The sequence below is a fragment of the Parus major genome, chromosome 5, assembly GCF_001522545.3.
Source record: "Parus major isolate Abel chromosome 5, Parus_major1.1, whole genome shotgun sequence".
NCBI classification, from domain to species: Eukaryota; Metazoa; Chordata; class Aves; order Passeriformes; family Paridae; genus Parus; species Parus major.
In genome coordinates, this window is record NC_031774.1 from 29,891,998 (window position 1) to 29,901,548 (window position 9,551).

The window sequence follows — 9,551 nt, forward strand, 5'->3', positions numbered from 1 at the left end:
CAAAGGCAAGCGTGCAGATGTACGATCAGCCTTCCTTCCCCTGAGATCTGCTAAATTACTCTTGGCTCTTCGCTTTGGCTCTGTCATGACCTGCTGGCCGTTACTTGCCTGTGGCAAAGTAGACTCAGGGTGCATGGAAACATTTTCAGGGTTAGGCATCAGGACCAAATAGTACAGGCTGGAACATTCCTATTGCAACATTAATACTTTTTTTTTTTTTTTTTTTGTTAGTTTGAAAGAAATTGGATATCCTAGAAAATGTGCTTCAGAAAACTTTCTTCTTAAAGTACTAAGCCTGCATACTAACAGTGCACTTTCAATTTATTTCCAGCCATGGCCCCTTTCATGACAATCACATGTCCCTCACTTTCTGTACTAACATGACTAGCACTTTAAAGGAAAATGAGTTCTGTTATTAACTTCCTAGCTGCATGCTGTAGAGGCAAGGTAAAAAGTTTAAGTAGGATTACTGCTTCAAGGAAAAAATGTTTATCAAGAAGTGCTCAGCCTGTCTCGTTAAAAATAATAAAGCACTCTGAGGACAAGAAAGTTCTTTGGTTGCGCAAGCTACTGCACAAAGCACTCTATTTTCATGACTCTGGCTGCTGAAGTTTAGAAGCCACTATAGTGTATGGATTGGGGAATATTTTTCAAGCACTCATAACATTGTTTTATGGTGCAGTAAATGTGCTTTTCCTCAGTCTCCACAATGTATATGCAAGCTTGGAAGTAGCTCTACTAACCAGCTTTCTCCTTGTGTTCTCATACTTGAGTAATTCAGACATGATACAGCCCCATTTCCTTCTTTTGCTTGCTCCCCCCCGCCTGCTGTTTCTAGTTATGAGGAGATGGGGTGTGGGGAGGAAAAAGCATCCTGAAATCTTTTGACATTTTTGGGAGGTTGGTGTTAAAACGCAAGAGCTGCAGTTGTTTCATTGTTCATGGTTTCAGTCAAGAGGGTTAAACTGAAAGAAACCTGTTTCCAACAGGAATCTAAAAAGGAGGTGACAATAATTTCTGATAGTGAGTTGTCTTCCACCTGACATGATGCATGGTACCCTAACACAAAACAGAAAGTGACAACAAACCACCAGGCGTGACGCACTGACATCAGTATTCATATTGCCCTCTATAAGTCCTTTAAATCTTGATTTCTCTTAAATGAATTATGTTCTCTGTAACGTTCATAATGGACTCTTTTCTTTCTCCATTAAAGTCTGTGTCAGCATTCTCCTTCTCTGCGTTTTGCCTCAGGGCTCTTGATGTATACAAAGACTCCTCTGTTTTCTGCTCTTAGTCACACGCTTTCACTCTTAACCTCAGCGCTATAAACTAAACATCCACCCACTATGGCTGGAGATGACCCTGTTTACGTCTGCTACTCAAATCACGACAGCAGCAGTCATGAAACTTTGTTTTCATGGAGACAGCTCTTAGTAAGAGGACAATGAGGCTTGACTTCTTTCAACACAGCAAGTTTTTGAAAAAAATTCAACAGAAATAAATAGCCAGGAAAGATTAATGGAATACGTAAATAAATTGGTTGTTTCAATCATTTTAGATCACCGCCTTTTAAAATTACCGTATGTGATTTGTTGTAGCAGTTCACTATGGTATTGGAACACACCAATTCAATCTGAGGGCACAAGCACGGGAATGGGGCTTATGTTTACATTTCAGGGCTGGTTATGATGATCAGCCTGAACCATGACTCTCTGCAATCCAGCAGTGAGTGTAGAACAGCAGGGTCACCCACACCACTGAGAAATTCCCATTTTTGGACACCTTTGCCACCAGATTTACTGCCATGACTACTGAACAGGGAGCTGTTTGGGATGATAGCTCTTCCTAAGGAGACCAGCAGCCCCTTAGTAAACAGGGTGATGAGTGACCAGTTAGAGAATATGAAGGAAAGTGTCAGGAACACTGCTAACTCACAGTGGAGGATCCCCTCCCTTGACCTGCTGCCAATGCTCTTCCTAAGGCAGCCCAGGATCCCATTGGCCTTCTTGGCCACCAGGGCACTGCTGGCTCAGGGACAGTTTGGTGTCCACCAGCACCCCCAGGTCCTTCTCCACACAGCTGCTTCCCAGCAGCTCAGCCCCAGCCTGTGCTGGTGCCTGGGGTTATTCCTGCCAGGGGCAGGACCCTGCACTTGCTGCTGTTGATTTCAGACAGTTCTTCTCTGCTCATCTCTCCAGCCTGCTGAGGTCCTTCTGCAGGGCTGCACAGCCCTCTGGGGTGTCAGTCACTTCTCCCAACTTTGTGTCCCTAGTGAACTTGCTGTCATCATTTAGCATGAAGGTGTTGAGATGCTCTCAATATAAAACATATTTCACTGTCTTCCAATGAGTCCTCCCTGTGACCCTGCCCAACATTTCCACTACTGGGGCAGCAGCTTCCCGGAGCTCTCCACACTACTCCCCTTCACACAGGGAGGCCCAGGGCTCTGCAGCTGGCAGCCAGCTTGCCCAGTCTCTTAGGCATTTGCACAAAGCCCTCCTTCGACAGGACAGGGTCACAGAGCTCATTTTGCCTCAGTGCAAGCATGCTCCCCATGGAATATTTGCTGGCACTTTCATTAGTCTAATTTTAAATATCCCAAGTGAATGGCTCTCTACTATTTCCCTTGAGAGACTGCTGTACCTACTAATAAATCTTACTGACAAAAGGTTTTTCCCAATATCCATCCTAACTTCTTTCTCTCTTAATTATATTCCAATACCCTAGTTGTATGTCCTTGTGTCACTTTGCAAGGAAACCTTACCAAAGTCATTTCTATAACTAATGCACCCCAGAGCTCACTGAACTCCTTGGCAAAAGCTCCTGCTGACTTCAGTGTACTTGCAGCCAGCTTTTGGGCAAAGCTCTGCATTTCCCCTCAGTGCAAGCCTGTAATCCTAGAGCCGGGATGGTGAGGCATAGCAAGCTAGTGTTGCTCCCCAGCCCTTTCACTGCTGCCCTCAGTCTTTCTGCCTGGGACCACCAAAGGCTTCAGTGAGGGTAGGGAAGTGGACAAGATGTAACCCAGGATATTCTTCAGGCTTTCTGAGGTGCCCAAGCCCCCTGCTTGCTGACACTGGCTCCCCCAGCGGGGCTGGCAGCCTGTGGGATTCAGGGCTGAGGCTCCAGTAGGATGGTTTGGTATGTGTATCTTGGGAGCAGCTCACCTGGGAACAGAAACCTGGCTCCATCTCCCAAGTACTGCCGGTCTGGCAGCCTGGCTGTGTCCCTGCATGGCAATATCCCTGCCTGGGGTTACACTAGTAACAACAACATGACATTCATTCCTGCAATGTTGGATGTAGTAAAGCATTTCCCCTTCGCTTCCTTCCCTGTATGATTGTGAGTCATGGTTCTTGGGAGCTGATAACAGGGGAATCAAAACGGTGCTTCGAGTTGTGCCCAAACATGAACAAATGCTTAATCAATCAGGGATTTATCACCAAAAAAGATGTTTGCTGATGTAAGCTGTTATTTGGAGCTGATGTGCCCATGTCACATTATATGTTTTTTATGCCTCCATCTGAAGCAGGTATTTTTCCTTCACATGAAGTTTCCTTCCTCATCCACAGAAACAGAACCAATCCCCTCCTCACTCCCGCTGCAGTAGTTTGGTTGCCCTTTGGAAAAGGAAAACTAAAGTAGAATATCCAGCTTTGTACCATCTGCCTGTGAGGTTGGCCAGGAGGAGTTTCCCTTGCTGGAGAAGGGGTTACCACAGGCCACTTCTACAGCTGAACTCTCCTTAACATGGTAGATGTGGCCTGTAATTGCAAACATCTCACTCTGTTGTGATCTTTAGTTAAAGGTGCATGGGGTCAGTCAACCAATTTGGCACTTTATCAGAGTGGATACAACGGAGAATGTTGGAAGGTGGACAAAGGGATTATTGCTCCTGGTTGTTAAGTTCTCCTGTAACATAAGGCACAGATCCAGCAAGGTGCATTGGTGCTTACCTATTCCTTTTGAAACCAAAGTAAAACCCCACAATCTCATCCAGCTGCTGCCTAACCCTGGAAGGGGTTTTCACATTCCTCACCATCCTAAAATTCTGCTGGAAGCAGTAAACATCTCAGGACCAATCTCATGCCACAGTCCTGTGTAATCCACCAAGCTGGTGCTTTTTGAGCTTTTTCATTTTAGATACCTGTCGGAGCAGCCTGTTTCAGAATGTGCCACCAAAGCAGGGCTCACAAAAGATGCAGAGGAGGCTGATCCTTTCTCTGCTGTCAGCCAATAGCCCTCATTTGAACTCTCACCCAGAGTCAGTCAGACAGGATCTGAGCCTGGTGCTCTGTTCCCAGAGGAGGGCCCTACACATGCGACCAGTTGCTCTAAGCTCCTTCTGTCACATCTATAACACAGATACTTTGGAGTTCAGAGAGCAGGAAAAGAGAATGAATACAACTGTCTTAGGGCTACCAAAAGCATGGTGTGACTGTAAAATCTGTGTTTCTGTTTACAATCAGTTGAATTTGAGGGTTCAGTCTTTGAACCAGGATGAGAGAGACTTCCTTGTGAGGTATTCGAAGTCTGGAGAGAAGTGTTTTATTGATGCTCTTCTCACCATCTCTGTGCCTCAATGGCCCTCCCAAGCTACCTCCTTGATGAGGGCACCAATGCATGGTCTCTGTTCTTAGGCATCTGCTGCTTCCTACATTGCCTGAGGGGCAGCTCAGGCACCTGGTTCAGGGCAGTGGAGCTGATGGAGAAACCAAAAGTTGGTGCTTCAGAGTTCAAAGTTAGGATGTTAACTACCTTTTATGCTTCTGCTTGCTCATTACTGTGGAAAACAGGGTAGTGCATTTTGTTAATGTCAGAATAGGCACAGTTCTATAATGGGACATTACTTCTGTGCATTGCACTTCTTTGTCTGAGATAAGATATGGTCTCTAATGTCTTTTTTTTTTTTTCTTTCTTCGAGTTGGTACTTGTCCAGAGCACTTCTTCATCTTGCCAACTAGTGATTAATTGGCTGTACTGAAAGGTTCAACACTTTTCTGTACGTTTACCAGAGGAGGTAGAGGAATGTGTGCTCTATCTAGAGTGAAAGCATGCCCTAAGTGGATTTAAAAATGGGTCATCACTTGCTCATTTTAGAATCTGTGCCCTTAAAGCACATAAGGAAAGGTGCCCTACCTTTTTGATACCATTTTAAAAAAAAAAACTTCATGGTGACTGTGAATGTCAGTGGGAAGTTCCAAGACTTCTGTTTATCTTCAGTCAAACACCGTGCAGGCAGCTCAAGCACAGACTTCTTTGTGCTATGCTGGTGTTGTCAGCTGTCACACAGAATGTGGTTTTGTCCCTTGCTGCAGGAATTTCCATGCTGATTATACAATTTTACCTCCTGACAATCCAGGCAGAAAAAAGTTAGTAAAAAACATCAGCCTAGGCAAGGCCTTGTCAGCTGCAGTTTGAGTTCCAGCACCTACTGTCTTTCAGCATTTCTAGCCCTAGAGTAAGGCTTTGGAGGGTTAATGGTGCACTTAACAGAGAGACTTGAGAACTCTTTAAGCAAAGCTTGGAACAGCTCTCTGTTTCACAGAACTGCATCTCAGCTACTTGCTACATATCCCTTTAAAAGGAAGTCCCAAATTAGGGCCTTCTACAATTTGTGTTGTCACCCTTCTGCAAGAGAACTTCATGAAGCAATTTGACCTTGTTCCTACTTCTGTGTTAGCATCTGATTCATTCGCCCTGAAGTTGGAAATTCATGCTCTTGCAACCAGACATCCATGGTTCATGTCTTACAGATGACCCAAGCATGGGTGTGTTTCAGCTGGCCATGATGCTTGTAACCACCAGACCACAATCTGTTCCCAGAGCCAAGAATAGCAGCAACATTTCTGATGTTCGATTTTCAACAAAGCTGTCTTGCTTGTAAGATATTTTGGAGTGCTGGCAATGTTGGTAAACTGACAAGGACCCAGGAGTGGGCAGGTTGAATTGGTAATGAAAAGACAGAACAAAAAAAAAAAAAAAGTATTTTTATAACATTCTCTAGTCTTGTTTTTGGTATTTTGGTTTTTTTTGGTTTTTTCTTTTGTTTGTTTGTTTGTTTTGTTGTTGTGGGTTTTTTTAGTGACTCACAATTTTAAATTTTGTGGTACGTTATAGTGTTGCCAAACCTAATATATCTTATCCTTCATCTAAACCTCTCTCCAAAGTTTTCATGCTTATTCAGTCCCTGATCTGTTTTTTGGGATGGCTTCTCAGGACACCAACCAGTAGCAGATGTGATAGTATTTTTTTTTTATTGTGGACATCTCCTGAAAGTATTGTACCAAAATAACAAAACAGCAACAGCTTTTGGAGGCTACCAAACAATCTCCAGAGAGTCATTTCTTTTGGTCCTTGCCAGCCTAATTTGATTTGAGCAGAGAACTGATAAAGAAATGCTGTCAAGCCCAGGCAAGTCATGTTTCTGCTTCTCCATCTGAATAATTTCTTGACTGCCTGTTGAATGCTTGAGAGCAAACTGGGCGCCTTCCAAAGCGCAGCAAAGATAGCCTCCCTGTCCCAGAGAGGTTATCGTGCAAACAGAGACTACCCAGCATGTATCAGCAACCTTGTGTGCCTACGGGAAGAGTGGAGGCAGTTGATCATATGGATTGTGTAGGCAGGACTTAAAGCTAGGTGTGAGGCTGTATGAGGTGTCTGTGTGTGCTGCTGGCCTGCTGGAGTTCCCCTGCACAGCCCTGGGCAACCCTTCCTCCCAGGGCACGGGGGATGCACCCGGGCAGGGCGCTGGCCTGACACACGTCCCCCTGGGTGTGCACGTGCCTAATGCTTTAAACTGAGCTTAGTAAAAGGATTTGCATGGATATCCCACATGATCCACGTGACCAGGACTAAATTACCAAGCTTTTCAACAGGAAAGGAGGCTTCTAGATCAAAAATTATAATGTTTCACCATACATAAATTACAGGTTCATTTCTCTACATACTGACAGTTATAAACAACACTTTTTTGGCCCTAGGTCAGAGGTATGGCTTTGACCATAATTACATTCTTTGTAGATAACTTATTTTTGTTTTGGTTACGAGAGCTTTTGCAATGGATCAGGCCTGTGCTTTACTGTTTGTGTCACATGCTCCTGTTTTTCTGCCGTGACAGCCACCTCCTGTCACCAACACCACCTGGGTGCTGGGCACAAAGGCGGAGCAACAGGGGTCACCATCAAGGGGAGGGGAGCTCAGCAGAGAAAAGCTCTTGAGTTTTGAGCATGCATCCCATGATGGTAGAGTAGAGAGAAGCCCTGGTGTGGTGGTGTGTAGGGCAAGGGGCTTTGCCCTGCCAGAGAATGAGGAGGAGAAGGAGGAAGCAGTGTTCTTTATCACTTTTGTTTCCCACTGTCCTGCAGTCAGATTTTCTGCTTGTTTTTCACTGTGCCCCTCATGTGTTTTCCATCTCTCCAGAAATCACTGGCTTTGTTTAAAATAGACTTCGAGTGGCTGCCAAGACTTTATCCAGAGAGGGAGAAAAATGCACGGACGCCAAGTTCCTATAGAGTTATCAAAAGCTTTCACTCCCCATCAAGAATACACCAGAAGCCTGGTCTTCTCAAGAAGAGCTCTGAATAGTCACTACAGGTCAGCCTGCAAGAGCCACCAAAGCACTTCTGCTGAGGAGAGCAATCCTCAGCTCCCAGTGGTGTCTCCTGAGATCTGCTTGCAAGTGCCCTCACAAGTCTCTCACATCCTGGAATGATAGCCTTTCTTTGCGATGTATTGAATCTACACAGAAATATCACAAAGTTAGAGGAAAATGGCTTAAGGATGTTTGACTCATAACCATTTAAAGGTACCCCGCTCATAAAGTAATGGATTTCATCAGAGCACAACTTTGTGCTGTAGGCTTGCAGCCAAGGAATATTCACCTTGGGGGGCTTTTCTGGCTGTATTTGCTTTCCCTTTATGCTTTACCACCTTTTTCTAACCCAACCCTAAAGGGATTTCCTGCTCTGTCTCCAAAAGGAGATGCTATTGTTAAATAATTCCCAGCTCAGAGCTTAGCATCTCCTTCTCTCTGCAACAGCTCAAATCAGCAAGATGAGTATATGTAAAATTGAAATCAGGATCAGCTCCTTCATCACCAGGGCAAAAGATGTAGAAATAGAGACAAAAACAAATATTCCTTGCTTTTAAGTAGAACAGTGTGATTTAACTCTGGCTTTTGGACTTGTTTCCTAATATTTCTTGATTAGAAAAGCTTACTGAAAATACTTGAGATGGCTGGTTGGGGGGAGACTTTCCTGACGGAAGCAGCTCCTTCTGACAGAACGTAAACAATCCCCGAGCAGGCTTCATCAGCAGCACTCCTCCCACCAGGAGCCAAAATGCACCAGCTCAAAGCCAGCAGCTCTGATGTTTCAGTCGCTACAGAAAGCTGTGGTGTGTGTCTAAAAGATACCAGGAGAAAAGGGTTGTCCTTGCACACTTTGGTTTCCGGCAGCAAGGTCTCATTTTGACTAAGTCATGCAACAGCCTCTCGTCACCTGCTCTTTTACCTCCCAAAACAGCATCAGGGAGGGAAAGCTGCCTTGGCTGAACGAAGCGGGTAGTGGATGCCAGACTTTCTGGTGCTTTAAAGGAGGGGGAGACTTACAATTTTAGATGAAGTGAAAAATTTTGATCTCCTGTTTCTCATATTGCTCATCTCCCTTCTCCCCTTAGAGGCTGTTCTCTGCTCTCTGCTTTGTCACAGGTAGTCTTGGTTCGCTGCAGCTGGTTTTGTTATGTTCCTCCTCATACTCTTCCCAGGAAAATAACATCAACTCATCACTGTGTTTTCTTGCATGTTGAAAGAGACTGACACAAGCAAAGTCTTGTGCAAATCCTGGCTGTGATTAGTGAAAGCCACATAGGTCTTCTGTGAAGTCTGAGGGAGCTGGACGCCGAGGTCCTTCCTCACTTCACCACCAGCACGGGTGCACTGTTTTCAGGGGAAAGGGAGTGTCCCTGACTGGGCTACCCCTGTGCATGTGTATATCCCTACTGTGATTAAGTCTGCAATTATGGTAAGCACACAGAGAACTCAATGCACAAAATATGAACTTGTTTTGAAAGTCTGGACAACAACATCTTGATGACTCACTTTATCTCTGTAAAGAATGACTGAAAAATAGTTATTTCTCCATAGTATTGTGACAAATCAGAATACTCTAGAAAGCATCTTGGGGGAAATTGATGCTCCTAGTACTGTTGTAAATTAAATATTTGGTGATTCACCTTATTCATGGTGCTAATGCTCTGTAGGAAAAGAGTAGTACTTTCACTGCCTTTTTCCTAATACTGTTTTTCTGACACTTCCTGTGTAAGCATGGAATGCTCACACAGCCCAAAGCAATCCTTAATCACAAAACATCTATCTGGTGCACTCAATCCCAGAAAGCTGAGTTTCCAATGCAGGAATTAGCCTTATGTGTTATTAAGACACACAACTACTCCCCAGTTCATAGTGGGGAGAGGGGGAAAGAAGGGGGATGCAGAGTAACAGAAAGCCCCTGGTGCTGTGAAAAATGGAGTGAGGTGTAAGAGGGAAG